Raw genomic sequence first — 23,521 nt, 5'->3', positions numbered from 1 at the left:
CGGTATCCATTGACCCGAATACCCGGGGGAGACATCCACAACCCCACAGATCATGTTTCATACAATCGCCAACCATTCAACACAGCAGTCCAATCATGACCAAGAATAAATCAATGTCATAATATTAATAAAGAAAATATATAAAATAAAAAGGATCTCAAAACCAAATCAGAGTGTGGAAATGATGACAAAACTAAAGTAAACAATTGGAAAGGATAAAGTAAAGTCTTAAGTGTTACATCAAGTACGTGTCCTTAAGTAAAATATAGTTTCGAAACTCGAAAATCTCCGCATCACGAACGGTATAAATCAACTCATGAGTCGAATTAACTTTTGGTACGCACAATCGAGACGTGAACATTCTTCACTGTGAAAGTCATAGTAATCTTGTACATGGTAAGAATAGGTCGCCAGTGTCTCGTATTCTTGAATTTCTGTGACATCTGGATCTGCAACAAGCTCTAAAGCAACAAATCATCGAAGGGCGAGCTTCAAAAGAATTCAACGAGTAGTTAACAAACAAATAACTAGTATCAAATTCTAAATCAATATATTATATAGTGCAACATAACATGAAGTGGAATGCAACAATGCAACTATACTCTAATAGATGCTAGGCTCTAATGGTGGACACACATTAAGATAGAACATTAATAGCTACTTCTCCATGAGTTTAGTTGCCTTCTTCCAAAATGCATCAAAGTCTTGATACACCAAGGCCGATGGAAATCACATATGCTAGATTTCCTTGGGTCAGTTGCTAACATTTTCATGCCAATGCAAATCCAAGAAGAAATTGGACAAAAACTAAATAGTAAAAATAAGGATTCCAGCATCAACATACTCGAAAAATGTAATAGGAAGGAAATCGACTCCCGAAAGGAAACTAGGATCCTTTGGGCTCCCTGAGCTATAGTCAAACTCAAACTTTCAATTATGACAACTTGACGAAAGCTCACTAAATGAATTTGACGACCCATGTCTCAAGGTGAAACCTATATAAATCCTACAACCAAACATAGCAAAGGTAACTCTTGACCATATCCGACTTTGTGTGATTCTACGTTTTTGTTCTGTGAGTTGATAGAGCCTTTTGAGTGGTGCATATACTAACTTGAACGTCGGAGGCGGCTTATTAACCCTTGTGATTGGCCCACATCTAACATTCTTTTGAGGCCTTCGCCAATCGAGGATATCATAGAAACATCAAGGAAAATGGATAAGAAAGAGTACATCACTTCAACCAATTGAAAGAGTAAAAACAAACGGTTTTTTTTTTTTTTTTTGTGAAAGAATAAAAATAAAACATAATTTGGTCACTTTAAAAAAAAAGAAAAAAGAAAAAAGAAAACAAAAGGTAACACCGTAACAGTTCATTTTTATAGAATTTTTTCCTTAAAAAATAAATCACTTCAATCAATTGAAAGAGTAAACGATCTTTTTTGGGTATTAGAATAAAAATAAAACATAATTTGGTTATTTTGAAAATTTGGATTTGAGGAAAAAAAAAGAAAAAGGTAACAGTTCACTATTATAGAAAAATTTCCTTAAAAAAACATTAATCCGATTGGTATCCGGACATCAATATTGACTGACCCATTCCACGCGAGAAAATCTAGAATTGTTGAGTTTTTTAATCGATCTGATGGCTAGTCCAGATGGGTGAACCGAACCAATCTCAGTCTCGTTTTCGGAGATGCTGGGCCAAGACTGTGTTTCCCATAGTTTGAGGAATTGGTTTGGATCGAAAGATCTGTGTTTTACCAAAACAAAAAAAAAAATAAAAAAAAGACAGATCTGTGATTCTGTATACTGATTCTTGTCTTCTTGATCCTGGCCGAACCAATAAGATGGAGCGGAATGCACCAAAGTAGAGATTTTTTTCTTTCAAAAAAACCGATATATTATAGTAAAATCAGAAACAGGTCGGTCTTGACCGAATTAGAGTTGTTCAGGCCCTTCAGGGAAAAGGTAACCGAATTAGTATCGGCCTGATGTCGCTCATCCGTTCAACGAGAAAAAACCGAAAACAGATAAGTCCAAGTTCCAAAGCCGAAACACGGCAGTCCCGCCAGTTCAACTTTTCTTGTCCGGCTGTCCGCGGTTTATACTGAAGCTACCGATTATTGGTAAAGCGATACCCGGTGTAGTCTGTACATAACCTCTTCTGTTCGCTAAGCCACCAACTGCGTTAGAGACGCTTGTGCCTCTTCTACTTGAACATTTCATCGGCATCTTGGAAGGTAAATTTCCCTACTTGCTGCACGTTTTTGGAGCTTGATTTTTGTCTTCCTTAAAGACGACACCATGCCGTCGTGGATGGCATGTCCAATTCCTAAGGTTTGTTTCTTTTATTTCTTTGCATTTGTGTTCCTTCCAAGTTGTTCGGAGTATTGGTTAGGTTTATATTTTCATTTTCTTCTTGCAATTGCCAATCTTTCTTCACCTGCCTTCCTTTGAAACCCCATCTGGGAGCTGGGTTGGAAGCATAAGATGATAAGAGTTTGTGCGATCAGGAACGATTCTTTCATTTATATTTTCATGAGAGGTTCCACTGGTGGAGATGGAGCCACGAAGGTGTACCATATGCTATAGGCCAATCTAGTTTGTTTTTTTTTGTATGGCTATACTTAGAGTTCTATTCATTTAACTTCTTCCGCGAACCACCGTATTTGGAATTCTAACGTTTTATTTTTTGTTTTAGTTCTTTGGTTGTGGAGTATTCTAGTGTCAACTGAGTTGAGGAGTTAAAATTTATTTAAAAAATAAAAAAGAATTTGGTGCTGATGGAATTCTATGTTCAGGTTGTTGGAAACAGTGCCCTAGAACAAACTGAATAAATGATTCTTAGACGAGTAAATAAAATGTGAAGTACAAAAGGAAAGTTGATATACATGTTGATTATCCAATAAGAACTCAATATAAAAACGAGATTCCATCTCTTGTGATTTGAGCTTAACCTTGTTGAGTGACTTATAAATGATCATAGAATATTGTCATTCATATTTTCAAGGATATCACAAGTGTTCGGCTCATCTAGAAGAATATTTTGAGCTTCTCATATCCCATTGCCTATACAACCTTGATATATTTAAATCTCTAGGATGGAGGCCACCCATAAATTTCAACACTAAGTGAGATGCTAGCACCATGATGTCCATGTACAGAATGGCCCTTGGCTTACCTTGACAATTTCCAACATGCACCTAAACATGATAGAGACTAAAAATGCAAAACTGCTCTTTCCAAAAAACAAGTGATAATAATGATTTTCATTTAGAGGAAATACATAATGTAATCCTCTTTTCAAATTAAAAAAAAAGCCCTTTTATGAGAATTCTTTCCAAATGGGCAATTTGTAAGTAGTCATATCTTTTCCTGATTGTCGATTCATTGGAAATGGAACATAAGTCACTCAACCTCCATGAAGTCACTAGGTTCAATACTCAAGAGGCAAGTCCTTATGCGTCTCATAATCTAAGCAATTATGAATTGCACCCCTTAAACCCATTGCAGTCCCAACACTTGTGATGAGAGCAAGTGGTGCATCATCATATGTATGGTCAAGCTAAGAACTACAAAGTGATGTTGTCCTAGGAGATCATTTAGAGTAATGCTTTTGGATCTTTGATGAACAAGGAGATTCAAGCTGTAAAAAGTTGGGTTATGGTCAAATTTAGGGTTCCCGTGGGATTGATGGAGTTCTTAGTGAAGGTATCTGAATGGTTTGTTGGTTGGTGGTGGGGGAGATTTGGGTCTTGGGAATGTTTCCCTGTGATAATTGAGATATTAGGCTTGAGATGGATGGATGAGTCTATGAGAATTCAAGAATTTGGGAATGACGCAAGGAGATTTTCGGATGACATTGTTACATGGATAGGGTGTTTCGAGGTTTGAGTTCTCCTAGGCAAATATGGTTGATATTAGGATTTCATTTTTGAATGTAGAACTTGAACTATGATTGGATCTTGTCATTAAACTTGAATCTTGAACTTGAACCTGAAGGAGATCTTCAAGAACTCGAAAGAAAGCTTTAGATCCCAACATCAAGGAGTTCATTGGATTACACACCAATCCCACGTAAAAACTGACCGGGTTTTCCATCTTAATTTATCAATCGAATCAAACTCCAAACGTACCATACCAGCCTTGATCAAACAAGGCAGAAGCTTTAATGGAGAAAAAGAGAAGAGCAGAGAAAGAGTTTTCAATAATCAAATTCATGTCCTTCTATAAAAAACTAAATATTAAATTCCTATGTTAAAATGGAAAGGCTTGTCAATGCTTTTTCTATTGGGTATCTTTAACTGAGTAGGAAACTAAAAAGAAACAGAGTGCTAGCCAGCCCCATTGAACACTTGAAATAATGACATCTAAAAGGGAGTACTCAAGCCTAAAAGTGAATATCCTAAGAATGCTTTAATTCCCAACGTCAAGGAGTCGATTGGATCACACACCAATCCCAATAACAAACCACCAGGGCCTTCCATGGCAATGTATTAATCAGATAACATTACAAAGAAACAATAGGTTTTTTTATAGCCTACTAAAAGACTCTAGGACCAAGTGGGATCCCTTAACAGACAAGGATGCAATCACATCTTCTAGACTCTTGATTTGGAATCTAAACAACTAAAGACATGTGCTGAACATAAAAGACTTAGTAACTCAAAGATCCTTTTTAAGGAATTCCACTTGAAAAAGAATTCCCTTGGACACTGAGACACTCAACCACCAACTACTAGAAGACATTTCTAATTAAAAGTAAACTCTTAAAAGATAAGAATCCTCCTAAACGATTGGAACCTTCTTTTTGCAAGTCTTACCTGATCCACAACCAAACCAATTCAAACACAACTCAAATTAAGAAATAGAAACCAATTCAAACTCTAGAAACAAATTTGGAAATAATTCTAGCACTGAAAAGAGGGCTAAAATGCCTAAATACCCCTACTGGGGGTTTGGCCAGCTTATGGTGACTTCTTGGAACCATCTACGGGCCCCACCTAGGGTTGAACTCATGGTCACATCACTTAGTTACTTAAATTGAACCACTGGTTCTAACTAGCAAGTCTGGTTCAATATAGAACACCCAAGACATGAAATAAATTCAATAGAGAAGCTAATCCCTATGCAACCTAATTGCCCTACTTTAGGCCCTTAAAAGTGATCTGTGACATAGAAAGCCCAGGGGACCAAAGGCTTGACATGTGTATCACCCAACACTTGACTTATTTGTAAGGACGGAAGCCTAATTTGATGACGAGTCTGCATTAGAAAGTGGCTCTAGATGATCGCCCACAAAACCAGTTCACTGATCCAGTACCAAGAACAATGTACCAATCAATTGATGTTTCAAGCCAAAAAGAATATGTCAGATGCCACATAAGAACATAGAAATATAATTTTCCAATAATGATGTGCAAGATCATTGGACCACGTTTTCCAGCGGTCTCCACTTGGCGAAATACAATCACATATTCATAACATGCTTTTCAAATGCACAAAAAATTAAATATCTTGTAAAAGAATTAGCGAAGTTTGACTACAACATCTTTCTGTATAACCACATCTGAAATATAAGGATATCTACCCTCTACATGCCTTGCATGAGAGTGACACTTTCTAATGGCAAAGGATCTGTTCCAGCTGCTTTTCGCTTCTTAGGCATTGTATGTTGGCTTGAAGCACATTGCTGTACTCGACGCTGTAGTTTTTTGTTTCACCCAGCCTGTCAGTCTTTCGTTCTTTGTGTGTTAGTGAAATCAAAACTAGTACATCAGGGAACTAAGAGGAGGATACACCATATTGCCATGTCGTTTTTTCGTCAAGTAGCAATTCATGTTTTGTACTTGGTCAAAGAGAAGATCAGTATTTGATATCAGGTTATTGAAAAATTCATTAACTGCTGCATGCTTCCATTGGTGATGTAGCCTCAAATGAATGAGGGCCAGTTCTTCCAAGATCTTTAGATGATCGGCAGTGAATAAGCCAGGGATTCTTGATTAGGGTATGGGGATCTAGGACTAGGTTTTATAGTTTGAGTTATGGTTCTGAGGACCCAGGATTAGGGGTTTCACTGTCTTAGGGTTCGGATTTGGCTATCTAGGGCAGCTAGGAATCAAGGCTTAGGATAGGGTTTCGGAATTTAGGGCAGCAAAGGAATTAGGGCTTAGACTAGGGTTTGGTTGGTCCCATTGGGGTGAAATTGGGATGGAAGGTCAGTAGGGTTGGGGGGATGAGGTTCTTGAGGTTTGGGACAGATCTAACAGTTGGATTTGTGTAGACCTGACCTTGAATTTTGGGTCTCTAGAGAAGTCCAAAAATTCAAGAAAATTTTATAAAAGGATGGTATGAGAAGTGGAATGGAAGGTAGGGTTTTAAAAAATTAAAAGAGTGGAAGGGGAATGGAATAAGTGCTGATTTTTTATCCCTAAGGCTCTAACACAAGCCTTGTATATGGGGTTAGATGGAGATGGAATATTGGAGGCAGGCTGCACTGCCATAGGAGACCCCTTAAAATAAAAATCCTAGGTTGCTTACTCGATCACATAAGGTGCCTTACCACTGATGAGAAGCTTTTCTAACCTTGCTTTTAGGCAGCAACACTCCTTATTAATTGTATTCTCAAATCTGTAATATGTTACATGCCCATGGCCTTATTTATAGCCTCACATAAGAAGTTCTAGTGAAATTAGGACTTAGAAACTGACTCTGTTAGTTGTAGTCAACATACTTATCCTACTTCAAATACCACTCTTATAACTAAACTAAAAGGATTCCTTATCATATCCTAGACTAATTAGACTCTTAAAAATAAAACAAGACATTAGAAAAAGACTACTATACCCTTATAACTAAAGTTGGGCAGGATTTAAATAAAATTAAACCAATTAAACTAAAGTAAAAGCCTAATTTCGTACTTGGCCTAAACACTGAACTTATGGGCCCATAGAATTGGCCCATGACCTCATAAACCTGCTGAACAAGGGCCCAACACCCATATCTGTCAACCCTAAGTTGATTTCAAAGGAAGTTGGCTAATTTGGTGCTGGACCTGCATCAATCAGCTTGATTAGATTATATTTTCCTCATTTTCTTCCTGTTGGAACTTGGACTCTTTCTAATTTGTCTTGATCAGATTGTGGAATGATTTTTATGTCAGGATGTGGGAATCAGATTCATTACGGTAATGTCTTGCCTTTCTTTGATAGTTCATAGTTTGATCCCTTTCCTTTTATCTGTGTGTTGTTGAGGTTGTCTACTTCCTGCCAAGTGGATCCAATCTCTGATCTTCCCTGGTCCTTGTCCATATAGTTTTGGGCACCTCTGAATCCATATAAAAAAATTCACTGATGCTAGTTGCAGTCTGCAATTACTGGGTTGGTTTTGCGTATGGACAGCTATAAGGCCAAATAGCAATCTGGCAAATCTGGATTTACACTTTTAGGTACTTCGGTGGTTTTAGTTGCTGCTTCCTGGTTGAGTTTGTTGTTGAGTTTAGTTAGATCCAAAGACATAGCAAAGGATTGTTCTGAGATTGAATTGATCCACACAGTAACTGGATTTCAAAGAATCAGAAACTTGTTCCAGTCCTATTTGAGATATATGGTGAAGAAACTAATGAGAGATGTTTGGAGAATAGAAAAAATGTGAGAGAAAAGGGAGGAAGATGGGAGAGAGTTACTTGGGAAAACTTATTTTGCCCCCCGATTCCTAACTTTTTACATTTTTTTTCAATTCCTGGACTTGCTTTATTTGGTGTTCCTATTGTCGTTTGGGTTGGATGTATAATTAGGATTAGTTCCTTGGTCCCTTTAATTAGCTTTATTTCAGCCTATTTACCGATTATTATTTTCTTCTTTTCTTTTCAAGATAACCACTTCATGTTACCCTTTTGACTTCTCCTTTTCCTTTTCTAATTCAACTTATTAGTGATTATTTTCTTCCTTTATTTGTGCCCAAACCTTTTCATGCTATTTAGTTCTTGCCATTGAGAATTTTCCCCTTCCAAGTTTATCCTTTCGTTTTCTCTTTTTTTTTTTTATTTATTATTATTATTATTTTTTTTTTATCTTTTTGAGATTTCTCCTAATTGCATTCATTTCATTCCCATATCAATTTTTAATGTTCATAGATTTACCATCTTTTCCTTTATTTACCAATAACCCCTTGAAAAAAAATTCTGATTTATTATTATATTGCCATTATCTCTTGAAATGGGGCCAATTTGATGAATTTGTAAGCCCATGAGTTATTAAAATGAGTTTGGAACCCATGATTGGTATAATTGCCTGGATTCAACTGAGGATTGAGTCGGGATTGGTTGATTAATTACTAATTTTCTAGTCTCTCACTTTGGTGGACCATGGATCGTATTGGTTTGGGATTGTTATTTGTTAGTGTGAGGGTTGACTGAACATAAATGGGGCTTTTCTTTTGATGTTCTGGTCCTTTTTGGTCACGTGTAATGGGAGGAGATTGAAGATGTCTCTAGCGAGCAAAGCAAGTCTTTGTGAAGACATATTCTTTTTATGGATTTTACACTCAACAATGAGTTGATTATTATTATTATTTTTGTTGGTGAGTGAGATATTTTTATATTAGAAAAGAAGCATTTCAAAAGGAACACATTCTCCTACAACCCCATTATAGAGGGGTGTGGAGAATCCAAACAAGGAAAGCATCCCTCCTAACCAGTATCCAAATAGGAAATAAGCCCAATTACATCCCAAATAAAGGGGATAATAACCAGTATCCCAAAGGAAAAAATAAGCCAAATTACTTTACATCCTGTAATAACCATGTGCTGCTGCATCCCCTTGAATCAGGTTGACTAGTTTTAGGGAAACCACTAGGATCCCATCTCACCTGATGCTGCTGCCCTATGTGTATCTGTGTAATTTGCTGGCTATGCCTAAATTCCACTTCTGTGAGCACTGCTGCCTCTTGTAAGATTCTTCCTTTTATAGCTTGACACTTCCAAGGCAAGTTGGATAGACCCATTAAGCATATCTACTGCTAATTAGAATCAGATCTGCTGGATACCTCCAATTACCCTTCTTGAGAGCATAGTTGAATCCCCTTAAGTATGGCTTGCAATTCCATTGCCAATACCAATAACTGTTCCCTCTACCAGCATATGCCATGATAGGACTGCCAGAATTGTTCCTTCAAACCCCACCATATGAGGCTGTTGAATTCGCTAGAGCCTGTGATGATGCAATTAGATGATATTTGTAGGGGCCAACCAGGTTCAAGCTTTTGGAGTCCTATTCTTCCAAACGACCTGAATATTCCAGATCTCAACTGTGTGAATAGCCTTGGTAGTTCTTTCAGTAGCAATGCATGGAGCAGCACATTTTACCCTCACATCCTGCACAATTGCTGTAATTAACTGCTCTGCTTTCCTGGTTTTATCCCTGAAATCTGATAATTCCTCAGTCCAAAGGTGCTGAATAGTCATACATAATGCCAATTTTAGGGTCTATTCAGGTGAGCCAACAGTAATTCTGGGGTTTAATAACCCTGCAGTTGAGAAATAGGGACTGATTTGAGGGTTCTAGGGTTTTAGAAAGGGTTGTCAGAGGTTTGGGTAGAGTTAGGGATCTAAGGCTTGTAGAACTTCAATCCAGAACCTTGCTGTAATTTAGAGTTCAGAACTGAAATTCAGGTTTTAGGGTTTAAAAAGTTAAGGTCTGGGGGAAATTAGGGTTTCTTATTTTTAAGGGTTTTAGGGGGTGGCTAGGGTAGGGTTAAGGTCGAAGTAAAGGAGGGGCGGGGAATGATGTTTCCAGAAGGAAATAGGATTTAGGTGTGTAGTTTGAAAGATCTAAGAGATAGAAGACTAGGGTTTAGATTTTAGGGTTTCAGGGTGAAGAGAAATGGTTAAAGTCAGGGTCAAGGGATAGGTGGTGTTGCAGCCAAAAGGGAAGGGAATATGGTGGGGCATTGGGAGAACTAGGGCTTAGGGATTGGGGAAGTGGATGGAAACCTAGGGTTTATGGAGGGAGGTGAAAGCTTTGCTGCTGCAAGGTAGAGGGGAAGGGAAAAAGAAGAAAATGGGGCTGGATGAAGAACTAGTGATGTGACCCAACTCTAGGGTTAGGGTTTTCTTGAAATAAATCTCTCGAGCTTAGGGTTAGCCCAGAATCTTCCAGCAACTGATCCTAAAATTCTATGGGTTGATGTTCAGTACAAGGAATATTTGTGGAAAGGGATATCAATTGATAGGGAAAATCTAGGATTTATAAATTCCCGTGGGATGATTTTGGATGACTGAAATTAGCCTAGGATTTATGGGATTGATATGGGAAGATTGTGGGAATGATTTTTTGATGAACAAAAGATACAGAACATTTTAGGGTTGATGGGAAAAGGGAGGGATGTCCTAGGGTTAACAGAATTGGTATCGGTAGGGATTTGAGATGTTAAGAAAATCAAGGAAGGAAGTAAAGGGAATTAAATGTTCATATGGAATGGGAAGAATCTTGGATGAGGGAGGGAGGGATTTGAGACTTGCAGTTGGGAGGGAAGGGGTAGAGAAGCTTGCGGCAAGGGGAGGGGTGTTCTTGTTGGATTTGTGAAAGAATCTTGATATTCTCTTTTCTCTTCTCTTCTCGTTTCTTTTCTTTTCTTTCTTCTTTCTTTTCTATTTCAGTTCTGCCGCAGGTTTCTGAAAACAAAAGAAAACAGAAAAAGGGGGAGAGGGGCTGCCGTAAGAAAGAGAAAGAGGGGGGGCTGGGAAGTTGCTGCGATGCTAAGGGAGGGGTTGGGGTTGTGCTGTGATTGAGGGGAGGGGCTGGAGACAGATTCTTGGCTGCCGTCCTTCCTTGTTAGATGGAATGAAGGTGCTGTGACTGCTAGGCTGCTGCTGGACTTCAGGAACTCTTGCTGAATTGACTGCGGAAATGTACCTAAATCTGCCATGGCCCTCCCAAGAAGACCATGACCTTGTTTGCCTTTAAACAGGAAATTGTATTCATCAAATTCAGTGTCTTACAAGTTACAATGAAGTAGGTGGGGCTATTTATAGCCTTACAATTGGAGGGAAAAAAGACTTGGACTCTAGTGAGGAAACCTAACTTGACTCATCAAGGGAAATTAGAAACTAACTCAACTAGGGTTTCCCTTATAAGTTACGATACCCCTTACAATTTTTAAATGACTGCCACATAAATAAAAGAACTTGACGTAAAATAATAAGGCCTAATTAACCATAAAGAGTCCTACTTAAATAAGAGACTCCTTATGATTCTAGAACCCAAACAACTAAACCAAACTTGGACTTTAAAGTAGAGTTAGACTCAGAAAAGTAACTTAAAGTTCTGAAAGTAAATTAACTAACAATTTAGGGCTGGAAAATGACCAAATTGCTCTTGTAAGGGTTGGGCCAACCCCAGGTGCACCATCTTGGTTGGCTTTGGGACTCCAAATTAGGGTTTCAGCCAGGGGGAGGGCCTTTGTTCACATCAACTAGGGTTGGGGAAAGGGAGGTTATTGGGAGAATAGGGGTGGGGAGATGGAAGGAAGCTGCTGCAGGGTTTGGTGAGCGGGAAATGGGGCTGGGTTGAAGAGAATTAGGTTTGGATCCAACTAAAGGAATCCTTCTCTAGTTAGGTCTCCTAACTAGACTAGGATCTTCCATAACAAAGACTTAGTAAATTACAAATAAGAGTAGACTTAGACTCCTAACAAAATTCCTATTCTGGCTAGTAATGACCAAAATGACCCTATGCTATTGGGATTTCCCTAGGTTGCTGGCTGGGCCATAGGGTACTGGTAACCTCCCTGGGCCTTCTGTGGGTGGCCCTGGATCCAGTTCATCATCTTTGCAATAACCCCAATTCTCTCCTTTAACTCTATATAATTCCTTACCCAGACAGCTGCATCGGATAACCTTGTTCTCGTTATTTCCCTCCTTTCATCAGAACACAATTTAAAGATAGCTTTCCACACCATGGACCTAAACTGACCATGAAAGAAAAGGTGGTCCCTACTTCTACCCCTACCTAACAAAACAGCAATTAGGTTGCACTCGTAGCTTCCTTTTCAGCGGATTATCTCTAGCTGGCAAGGCATCCCCAAAGCATCTCCAAGCAGTAAATGAGTGTCTAGGGATATCAACAAACCACACCACATTCCACTAGCTCACCTCCTGTGCGCTTTGATGGATGATTTCCAAACGGATTTGGTAGTGAACAAACCTGTGCTAGTCCCTTTCCAAACCACCATGACTGCCTTAGTGTGATCAGTCCTTTCTACATGTGGTAAGTCTCCCTGTAGAGCCAGCAAATTTGCTGATCGTCTTCTACAGCATCTTCGTTGTCCATTACAGAGGAGGTTTTCCTCCATCCCCATATGCTGTGACCTCACATCTAATCTGATTGTGTTTCCATATCTTTTGATCAACACTCCTTTAGGGTTCTTGTCCTGCCACATACAAGTATCCTTCCCATCACCAATTATATGCTGTATGACGGGTTCTACCTTATCCCTGTACTTCAGAGCCTTTTGCCAAATCCAGGAGCAGTTAGCAATCAGTAACCGTGCGTATAGAGTCTTGTTTAAGGTATCTACTATATACCCAACGAACCGATATGCTCTCTTTCTTTATATCAATCCACTAAATCTGTCTCAGGATGCCTGCAATGTTGAATACCTTGATGCTTCAGATCCCTAAGCCTCTCTCCTCCTTTGTTCTTGAAGGCTCTTCATTGGGATAGGCTTTTGTGTAGTCATAGGAGCTGCACTTTTATGATGGCTTTTGTGTAGCCAAGGGGGGCTGCACTTTCATGAAATTTTTGTACAGCCATGGGAGTTGCACTTTTATCAGATTCTTTGTGCAGGCATTGGAGCTGCAATTTAATAAACTTTTATGTAGCTGTTAGGTGCTACATTTGGTGTACTTTTCTGTAGCTTTTAGGTGCTACATTTAATGTACTTTTATGTTGATATTGGGTGCAGCATTTTGTAAGGGTGTTTGATGTCGTCATTAGTTGGTATATTTTATTGTCTTTCTTCGGAAGATTTGTTGTGTTTATGATAATTAATTGGAGTGTTGCTTTGAGTTTGTGGGTGTCTGATTGCTATACGGTTCAAGATTGGTGCTGCTATCAAAGTCTATTCCTATTTGTACAAGCTGGAGCTTTCTTGTGTATAATCCATCTTGAGTGGAGTGTTAGAGACATGAGATATGAATGAGATATTATGGTTTTCGCCCAAAAAAAAAAAATGAATGAGATATATGATGTAAACAATAGAGGAATCCCCCAATCGTGGTTTCTTTATTGCTTTAGGTCTTCACTTCATAGTGTCCTCATTTGAGTGAGTTTCTTATTAAGCTTTAGGTTTAATCAAGGAAAAATTTTGATCGATATGGTAATTTCGACCTTGAAAAATGTCGGAACTTCCATGTTTCGAAACTGGATACTTTAAACTGGATACTCTTGAAAAGTCAATTTCGAGCCTCAAATGCACTCAAATTGATTTGGATTTTTGCATACTACCTATTTCAAGCATAATAAACACCATAAAACTACTAGTTTACTAAAAAACTACTGAAAATCTAACATCCAAGTATCCAACATTACAAGTATATAGTACATGAATCAAAGAAGAAGCAGGAATGTTATTACTTACAAGTTACAAGTCTATTCTATTCAAGCCTCAAGGTCTCCCTCTTCTGTCTGCACCCCATACAAATGACAATACAACTCCCATGATGTTTGCCCCGTATAGTTTTGGACATAGTCAACAACTGCATCTCTGTACGTGCCCTCATCCACATGCATAAGATTTCCTGACGGTGGGAAGTTGTGAATCTCCAAAGGAACTGGTGGTGGTGGGCCTTGTGGCTGTGGAATAGTGTGGAAGATCTGTTCAACAAAGGATAGAGCACCCTGGCTCTCAGGACTAGGAGAAGGATAAGGATACTGATAAGGTCCCAGTGGCTAACTCCGATAATCGACAGTGGGAGGGACACCATAAGCTCCATAGGCTGCTCCATAACCATAAGGCTCCACTAGTGGCTAATTGGCCTGACCCTAAATCTGATAGCCAGGAGGGACACCATATGGTCCATAACCATAAGTCGACTCGGTAGAACCAATACTCTCCATAGCAGTATCATATGAGGACTATGCAGGCCTATGCCATCCGGATCCTCTGAAGGTGGAGGAGTCTCTAGCATCATCAATGCTCATCGATCTCATAGATCCCACCAAGCTCTCGGCATCGGGTGGACGGTAGGACCCATATGATGGCGTGTCCTCTGTGCTCCAGCCGTGCTGTCTCCCCTTCCCCTTCCTCGAATATGTAGAGGAAACATTTTTGCCTCGAGATGCAGCTTCAGTATGGTCTGAATCCTGTGTCGCGTGGGTGAACTGACTCTCTCCTGTGAATCTCGGTGGTCATCCTCCCCCCCTTGACTCTCACGTACTGCTGGTGGTGGTCTGTCCCTAGGATCAGCTGAATCCTGATCACGAGGTCCCACACCCTCCTCATCCCCTCCATCATCACCGTCATCGCCATCGTCATCATCACCACCATCGTCGTCATCGCCGGAGGCCTGAGTCACCTCATCTTCAGTGTCGGACCAGAGAATCAAATCCTCACTTTGGGTGGATGCACTAGGGTGTGGCACGAAGGGACGAGCGGGCTCTGCATGTGCCCTCCCCTCTTGGGCCATGTACTCATCCACATCAGCCCCCATCTCCTTTGCAACTGGTTTACTAGGACGACCTCGCTCCTCATCCAGCAATAGCTCTCCACTGTCCCTGATTCAGTCAACTACTGGGTTATCATCATCATCCATCTCAAATATGTCGGCCAACTCGATGTTGGTGCTCTCTTTGTCCATCCCCTGTCTAATATAATCCTCTCTTTGTCTCATATTATAATGTATGTAGACAAGGTCCTCTAGACGCTTCACACCCAATCGGTTGCGCCTCTTCGAGTGAATGAGGCTGAAGGTGCTCCAGTTTCGCTCACAACCAGTGGCAGAACATGTTTGGGAGAGCACTTTGCTTGTAATCCTACTCAAGTTGTGTGAATCACGTCCAAATTGCAACCACCACTCAGCTGCAACAAATATAGACTCCAAGTCATTTTAATACTTAAATAACTAAATTAAAGATAGAATATAATAATTAAATGTATAATGAAATAAATGAAGGAACTTACCTGCAGGGGCGGTTTCCCGTCCCGTTACGGCCACAGCACGACCGAAGCTCCCAGTGGCATCCCTAAAAGCCTTTACCTAATATATAAAGAGAAAAAACAATAACTAGTTACTAGGTTAATGACTTAGACACTTGGTATAAAACTATGAATTGTGAATATCAAATGATTCAAATCACTATCTCACCTCCATAATGATGAGTGCTTGTTTAGTTGAATCCGGTTCGAACTTCTCCACTATAGTTTGGACAGCATCTATCAAATCTTGCCTCATCCTAAGATTGTCCTTGTAATGGTACTTGGGATTTAAATAGTATGCTGTGTAAGAAAGAGTATGTCATAAAATGGGAATAGTTAATGCTTAATAGTGTGATAACATAATGAAAATTAAATTAAATACTAGACTTAACAACTCACCAGCCTTATGTAGTGGATGTTGCAACTTAGACTCCCATCTAATGTCGATGATTTGAAGGACTTTCTTGTTGCCGTGTGGGTGGACCTGAGCAACTTGCTGCTTCATCCTCTCTACTGCAGCAAATATGTGTGCTAGAGTAGCTTTTCTCTGCTGATCTACCATCCTCAACACATTCACCACAGGCTCAAGCATCTTCACCACTATCCTCACATTGTGCCAGAAAGTCTCATCGAGTATGGTCAACTGTGCTCTCCTTCCTCCCACTGATGAAGAACCCTCCCAGTTAAACCACTCCTTTGATGCAAACATACTCCTAAGGCCAGTCTTCCTACTCTCAAAGCTCTGCAGTGCTATCCAATTAGTAGCAAATCTGGTTATGCCTGGCCTCACTAACTCACCCTGACACTTGTCCCTCATCATCTTTAATGCATATGTGTGGTTATATATGAAGGTGCTAACATGTCAAGCTTGCTCCACGGTCTTCTTCACAAGCTTGACCTTTCCAATGTCCTTCAACATTAAGTCAATGAGTGAGCAGCACAAGGAGTCCAAAAGAGCCTATATCTGTCCATCCATCAAGGCATCAATACAAAGTTATAAAGTGTACATGTATATGTGTAATGTAAATATATGTATTTACAAATGAAAATTAATACTATATGTTTAGACTTTAGATACCTGGAGTTCTCCTGCATCTTCAACCCAGCTTTCTTGTAGTTGGAGCCATTATCAGTCACAATTTGAACTACATTTTCCACTCCAACCTCCTTCACCACTTGCTTCAGTAATTTGTAAATGTATTTTGCATCCTTCTTCTCACCGGATGCATCTACTGACTTGAGGAACACTGTTATCCCATCACAATTCAACATGAAATTGATGATGGACTGTCTAGTGGGATCAGTCCAACCATCAACCATCAGAGTCACTCCATAATGATTCCACATGGGTTTAATCCCTTAATGTACTCATTTATGTCCTCTTTATGCTTAGGCAAATACACATTATATATCTCATATGGAGTGGGGCCCTGTGCACCACTCCCATCCCTGCCTATCTGTTCAATCATATCTCTGTAGTAGGGCCCCTGGGTTGTATGTGCTGGAATACTATAGTAATAGGCCCATTTGGAGAAAGCCATCCCCACTTTTTCCTTCACACTCCCCCATAAGTGCTTCAACTTCCTCTGCTTTTGCTCAGGCCTCCTAAATAGGGTCGGATCATTGCGAAGAATCTCAAGATCCGGATCTGTAGGATGTGCTGACGAAGCTCGACCCTTTGTAGGGGGCCCGTGGGATAGGAGCCTCTTGCCTCACACTCTGAGTCCTCCTCATAGGGACTTGGGAGCCACCTGTGCCTTCCATACCTACTGGCTCTCTAGAGGACCCACAACCCAGACCCCGCTGTTGCCTCCTCATGTCATCAATCCTCTGTTGCTCCCTACTCATCATCATCGCCCTCCTCAGCTGACCGGCCTCTGGATCAGGGTCACTGTCTCCTGGCTCATCCCTACCATAATCCTCGGGATCTGGAAGGTCATCTAAGTAGGCATCCTCGAACTCATCCCTCTGTGTTCTCTTCTCTTTCCTCTTTTGCTTTCCACCAATAATATTGAGGCCATTGCCCTCTTGACCTCTACGGGCACCTTTGGGCACCCTGTTACATCCCTGTTGCCACCAGCTAGATGCACCTTCAATCTAGTGGCCCCACCTCTTCCTATTTGTTTCTTACAATAATTACACTCGCTCTTCATCCTATCAGCTGTCAGTGGCCTCCCATGTTCCCAAGCTATGTCTGACATCTTTAAAAGAGAGTGCCTGATACAAGAAACACACACCAAGTATCTTGAAAAGCTCCACAATATGCTCCAAAAATGACATACATGCTTCTAATAATAACCTCTTATTTTTAAATATAAAATTTTTATATGTATAACTATATGAGTATTTTTTAATATATAAATAATTTTAAAATATATAAAATACACAAAAACTATCTTAAAAATATCCACAACATGCTCCAAACATTGCATGCATGCTTTCACTAATACTCCGCTATTTTAAGATTTAAAACATAAATTAATTAGTTTTATTTTTTTATTTTTTTATATTTAAATAATTTTTTAATTAATTAAATATATATTAAATACAGTAAAATTACATAATTAACAGAAAAAAAATTAATTCAACACCATCACAACAATAATGGTGTCTCAACTCTCACATACATTCATTTGAAGCTTATACATGTACTATACATATACATTTTTAGCAATATACATAATTTAGTAAATAATTTATAATAACAGAAAAATAAAAAATAGTAGGAAGAATAAAAAAATAATTTTGACACTACAAATTCATAGATCAACACTCTAAAGTAAACATACATAAATTTGGAAGCAATCTAACATGATTTAAGGCACAAATGAAACAAAAATAAAAAAATGAGAGAAGTTGGTTACTCACCTTGCAAGATTTGAGAAAATGCACAAATGGAGGAGCAAATCAAGTGTTTGAAAAAAATGGAATACTAGAAATTAGGTGTAGAAGGGGATGAAAGCAAGAGAAATCACCAAAAATTTCAAAAGGGGGTCGAAATGCAGAGGGCAATGTCGATTGAAATGACGATATGGCGTCGGTAGGTCGAAACTGGCAAGGGCGATATTGCTCAATATGTCGAAATAGCGTCGGTAGGTTGAAAATGAGCTCGATTTGGATATTTTATAACTTACGCAGGTATCATTTCGGCCCGATATGGTATCGGGCCGAAAAATCGACTCGTATCGACCGATATATCGGTGGATACAAAACGATATGTACACTTTTTGTTCCTACAAGCATGGTGGGATCTCGCCACTAAAACAACCGAGATCTCGACCGAGATGGCGAGATCTCGGTCGAGATATGCCAAAAAATTGGCAGTAGTCTCGATGGCCCATCTTGGTGGGTTTTAGGGCTTTGGTTGGGCTGAAACTTGGTATTTAGCCTATTTAAGGCCTTTTGAATACATTGGTGGCCTTAGATTTGTGAGAAAATAACCCTAACTATGTCTCCTAAGTCAACTCTATGTGTAAAACCGAAATTCTGTGAAATGCAAGGTTAGAGTCTGAGAGAATAGAGTGAGAGTCTTAGAGAGTCAGAGACAACATGTAATGTAAAGATATCAAGTAATTCAAGGCTTCAAGTTAATGAGTTATCATTTATCAACTATCAAGTATCAAATACAAATATACAAATACAATAACATTACACATCAAGTATTCAAGTCAACAAGTGATCAAAGTTCAAACTTCAAACTATCAAAGATTCAAAGTAATAAATTGTTAAATGTCTTCAAAATTTTACAACCATAAGAATTAAGAAGATTACAACTTACAACTTACAAGACTAAGAGTATCACTCAACATTCCGCATCAATTGATTCTAAACAGTGGCCACATATGACTCCCAAGTCAATTGATCACTGAAGTATGTCACATATCGGTTTATATGACCAGTATATGTCTGCATGTCAAAATACTGGAGGAATAGCCGAATAGCACTCTGGGATAACCGTCAATCGTGGGTGAGTGAAAGAGCCATTGTTGTTGTTATTGTTCATATAGTTGTTGAGTATTTGGGTACGGGTTTCTAAACCACTCATTTAACAACCCACCTTCACTCCCATATGTGTACTCTTCAGGTGAAGGGTCTTGAGGAATAGTATGACCTCCATAAGAAGAATACCCACTGTAATCTGACCCGGTGCTGTGATCCCTGTATTGGTACCCCGATGACAGGCTCTGCTGTTGTGAATCACTCTGATCTAGGCTTATGCTTCCCATGTTCAATTCAAGATCATGCATGCTCGCATCATCATTCGGTTGCCCCTGCCCCTGGTTTGATTTGCTCTTCCTACTCCTATTATAAGTCCGAGAGATAGGGGAACTGTGGCTCACATGTGTCGGATGACTCGGACCTGGTGGAGGTGAGTCAGGTGACTCCCTTTGTTGACGCTGACTTCCACCAGAAACACGACCAGCCTGACTGCCTCCATGACTCGAACTCGATGGCTGACTTGGGCCACTTGGCCGTCTGGTATCATCGGCATCATCTGAATCCCCACTACTAGTTGTCACCTCAGTTGTTTTAAGTCGACCGGTGGGCTCCACAAATGGTACAGCTGATCCTTCTGATGCCGCTATAACAGCCTGACCCTCATCAGAAGATAGGTGCTCAGCCACAGCATCTGGGCCCATAGCAACAGCAATGGTAGGATCAGGCTGCCCTTCTGGCCCATCCAGCACTGGGCCACCTCGATCCCTAACCCACCGATATATGACATCATCTTCCTCATCTTCTCGCGGGGGCTCGTGGAATATATCAGTCAACTCAATCAGTTCACGACTGTCGTCATCTATATCATCTTGTATGTGCCCTACTCTCAATCTCATGTTGTAATGCACATACACTAAGTCCTCGAGCATCTTACTCCCCAATCTGTTCCGTACCTTACTATGGATGAGCGAGAAGGTGCTCCAGTTCCTCTCGCAACCAGAGGATGAGCAAGTTTGTGAGAGTACTTTAATTGCTATGTCCCTGAGATTTGGCGCACTAGTTCCATATAGAAACCACCAGTCAGCTGCATAACCAAAAATAAGAATGCATTAGGCAAGTAAATCGTTATATTTATATAACTTATAGTTATCATTTATAGAGTTATAGTCTATAGACTTATAGACTTAATGACTTATAGTCTTATAGAGTAGTGAACTATTTACTAGGATCAGTTTTTTTCCTAGTTGTAATTGCAGAAGGCTTTTCAAAACTCCCAGAGGCATCCCTGAACTCCCTGATCTGTACACCAATTCTTCAATTATTGTATTATGTATATGCTTAATGCACTAATGCAAGAAGTTGAAGAAACAATTGAATAAGTTCTCACCTCTCCATTAATTGTCCCTTGCATGACGGGATTTGACACAAGCTTCTCCACCACCTCTTGCACCGCAGTCATCAACTTTACATCAAGCCCCATATCATTCTTGTAATGGTACTTTGGGCTGAGGTAGTAAGCTTGCATTGTGAAAATAAAAAATTTGGTTAGTGACTTAGTGATTTGGTTGTTTACTTGTTTTTAAATTATAAGTTATAACAAATAAAGAATGTAAATTAAAGTATACAACAAAAACTTAAAGACTTAAAAGTGACTCACCAACCAAGTGCAAAGGATGCATCAAGTGCGTCTCCCATCTATTATCGATGATCCTCTCGTAGGATTTGAAGGTGCTAGGGGCAGCAGCTCTAACCAACTCTTTCATTTGCTGGAGAGCAGCATATATGTGGGGCATTGTGGGCTTCTTCTCCGAATCCACCATCCTTAAAACAAACACAATAGGCTCTATAATGCCCAGTGTCCTACTCAGCTGCCTCCAAAAGGAATCATCAGCAATGGTTTGTTGGGCTAGTACTGCATCAGGATGGTTAGATCCACGCCAACCAAACCACTCCTCACTTGCAAACATGTGCCGAAGACCCACCACATTCTTCTGGAAGCTTTTCAGAGCTATATAGTTGGTGGCGAATCTAGTCAATCCAGGTCTACTAGATCACCCTTACAGTGATTCCTCATCATCTTCAGCACATAACCATGGTTATAAATAAAATTACTTACCCTTCTTGCCTTCTCAACCACAGTATTGATTGACTTTCTTTTCCCCAAGTCCTTCAACATAAGATCAATCGAATGAGCAGCACATGGTGTCCAAAAGAGGTGGATCCTGTTGCTCTTCTTCCTCATCAACATTTCACCAGCTTTTTTGAAGTTAGCACCATTATCTGTGACAATTTGGACAACATTCTTTGGCCCTACGTCGAGGACCACCTCCCTAAGAAGCTTGTGAAGGTAGTCAGCATCTTTGATCTTATTTGAGGCATCCACTGACTTAAGGAAGGATGTCTTTCCATTGCAGCTCACCATGAAATTAATGATGGACTGTCTAGTAGGACCAGTCCATCCATCAGCCATCACAGTAACGCCATATGTACTCCATTTTTCCTTTAATGAACCAATGTATTCATCCACCTCCTGCTTTACCTTGGGTAAATATTTATTCATTACTTCCCAAGCTGTTGGGCCTTTAACCCCTACACCTGCCCTAGCAATTGCATTGATCATCCCCTGATAGTATGGTGTTTTGGCTACATTGGCTACAATGTTGTTATAGAGCATGAATTTGCTGATTGATAACCTAGCTTCCTCCTCCCTACTGCCTTCTCTACCTCCAGCAAACATATAGGGAATGCTTCTTTGATAGATGTCTTGTTGGTTGAAGAGGAAGGGTTCTTGGTCAAATGTGGAATCATAATGTCTAGTCTTCCTCCTCCTCCTTTCGGTCCTCTCAGTCTTAGTTCCCTGAAAACTATGTCTAGGTGGCATGGATGCCCCTGACCCCAAACCACCTGCTCCCCTTGTCTGTTCATATTGCCTCACACTTTCAACATGTAAGGACTGTCTGCTAGCTTCCATTGCAGCCTTCATCTGTCTCCATTCGGCTCGTGACTCAACACCCATAACCCTCCTCCTCTCTTCATCATCGCTTGACTCCTCATCAACATCAATAGTAGGTCTAGATAGCACTGTATCCTCAAATTCCCTTTGCTTTTGTGCCATCTCGTCCTTTTTTTGTTTCCCTCCCCTTAAAGTTGCTGCAATTGCTTTTTGCACTTCATAAGGAACCCTGGGACACTTGGGCAAAATCTTTATAACCACCAGCCAAATGTTGCTTTAATCTGGTTGAACCACCAGAATTCAAAATCTTGAGGCAATACTTGCATCGGGATTTCTTCTTGTCAGCAGTCAGTGGATCCCCATGTTGCCAAGCAATGTCCTGAGTCCCACTACTAGTGCCGCCACTCCCACTAGTTGCCATTTAAGATTCAAATGTACAGCACTGAAAGTCTGAAATACATACATGAATCATGAATATTCCCAAATAATCATTAGAATAATTTTTAGATACATAAAAACATGTAAAAACAACAAAACACACACTTTGTTCTAAGATAACATATATACACTGTTCAAACAAACATGTTAGTATTTTTAAAATAAACTACATAATATGAGCATCATTTAAAAAAAAAAAAGATAAATTTTTAATAACATATTATTTTTTATAATTATTTTATGTAAAAATAATTTATAAAACAACAAAACACACACTTTGTTCTAAGATAACATATATACAATGCTCAATAAGACATGTTTGTATTTTTAAAATAGACTACATAATATAAGCATCATTTATATATATATATATATATATATATATATATATATATATATATATATATATATATATAATAAAATATTATTTTTCATAATATTTTATTTAATTATTTAAAATAAAAATAAAAAATACAGCAAGCATGATAATCAAAATATTAATACATGAGATTGTAGCCCTCTAAATGTAGTTTAACATATAATAATCACATTCATATCATAAGTATTTATTTATAATCTTTAATTTTAATTTTTTAGATAATATATTTTTTAAATATGAAAATTCAAAAAAAAATTAATAACAAAAAATTAAAATTTTTTCTATGAAAGTGTAGATCAAAGCTTGATCATCAACATATATTGATATCACACTCATACAATCATTGTAGAACCTTGTATTTGAAAAAAATCAAATTTGGGGGAAAATCTTACATTTCTTGAAGATCCCTTGAAATAGGCTTGAATCACTACAAATATGTTTGAATTTGTTGTTGTAGATGAGTTGATGATGTTGCTATGTTGAATCCCCAACAAATTCCGGCCAAATTCCGGCCAAATTTCGGCCAAAAATCGAATTTTCCGGCCAAAATTATGCTTCCAGCGAGATAGAGGAGAGAGACAGGCTCGAGAGAGGCGAGATATGCCTCTCTCGAG

General features: G+C 39.2%; 1 protein-coding gene across 10 annotated transcripts in view; it reads left to right on the top strand.

The window, feature by feature from the left end:
* The first annotated feature begins 1,851 nt into the window (after positions 1-1,851).
* The window catches only part of LOC149019762 (SNARE associated Golgi protein family), a 49,236-nt gene continuing 27,566 nt past the window's right edge, over positions 1,852-23,521 (top strand). For 4 of the 10 annotated variants that reach the window (XM_089153745.1, XM_089153739.1, XM_089153740.1 and 1 more), the window contains exon 1: positions 1,854-2,243. The gene's annotated coding sequence lies outside the window, so the exon portion shown is untranslated. Of the gene's footprint in view, positions 2,244-2,276; positions 2,341-23,521 lie in introns of those variants that run through there. The other 6 variants (XM_089153746.1, XM_089153743.1, XM_089153742.1 and 3 more) reach the window with 4 other exon arrangements.

The sequence above is a fragment of the Hakea prostrata genome, chromosome 4 (genome assembly GCF_041222555.1).
Source record: "Hakea prostrata isolate BN-2017 chromosome 4, UWA_Hpros_2, whole genome shotgun sequence".
In the NCBI taxonomy this organism is placed as follows: Eukaryota; Viridiplantae; Streptophyta; class Magnoliopsida; order Proteales; family Proteaceae; genus Hakea; species Hakea prostrata.
Note: the sequence above shows the minus strand (reverse complement) of the source record. Positions and strands in the feature narration are given on the sequence as shown.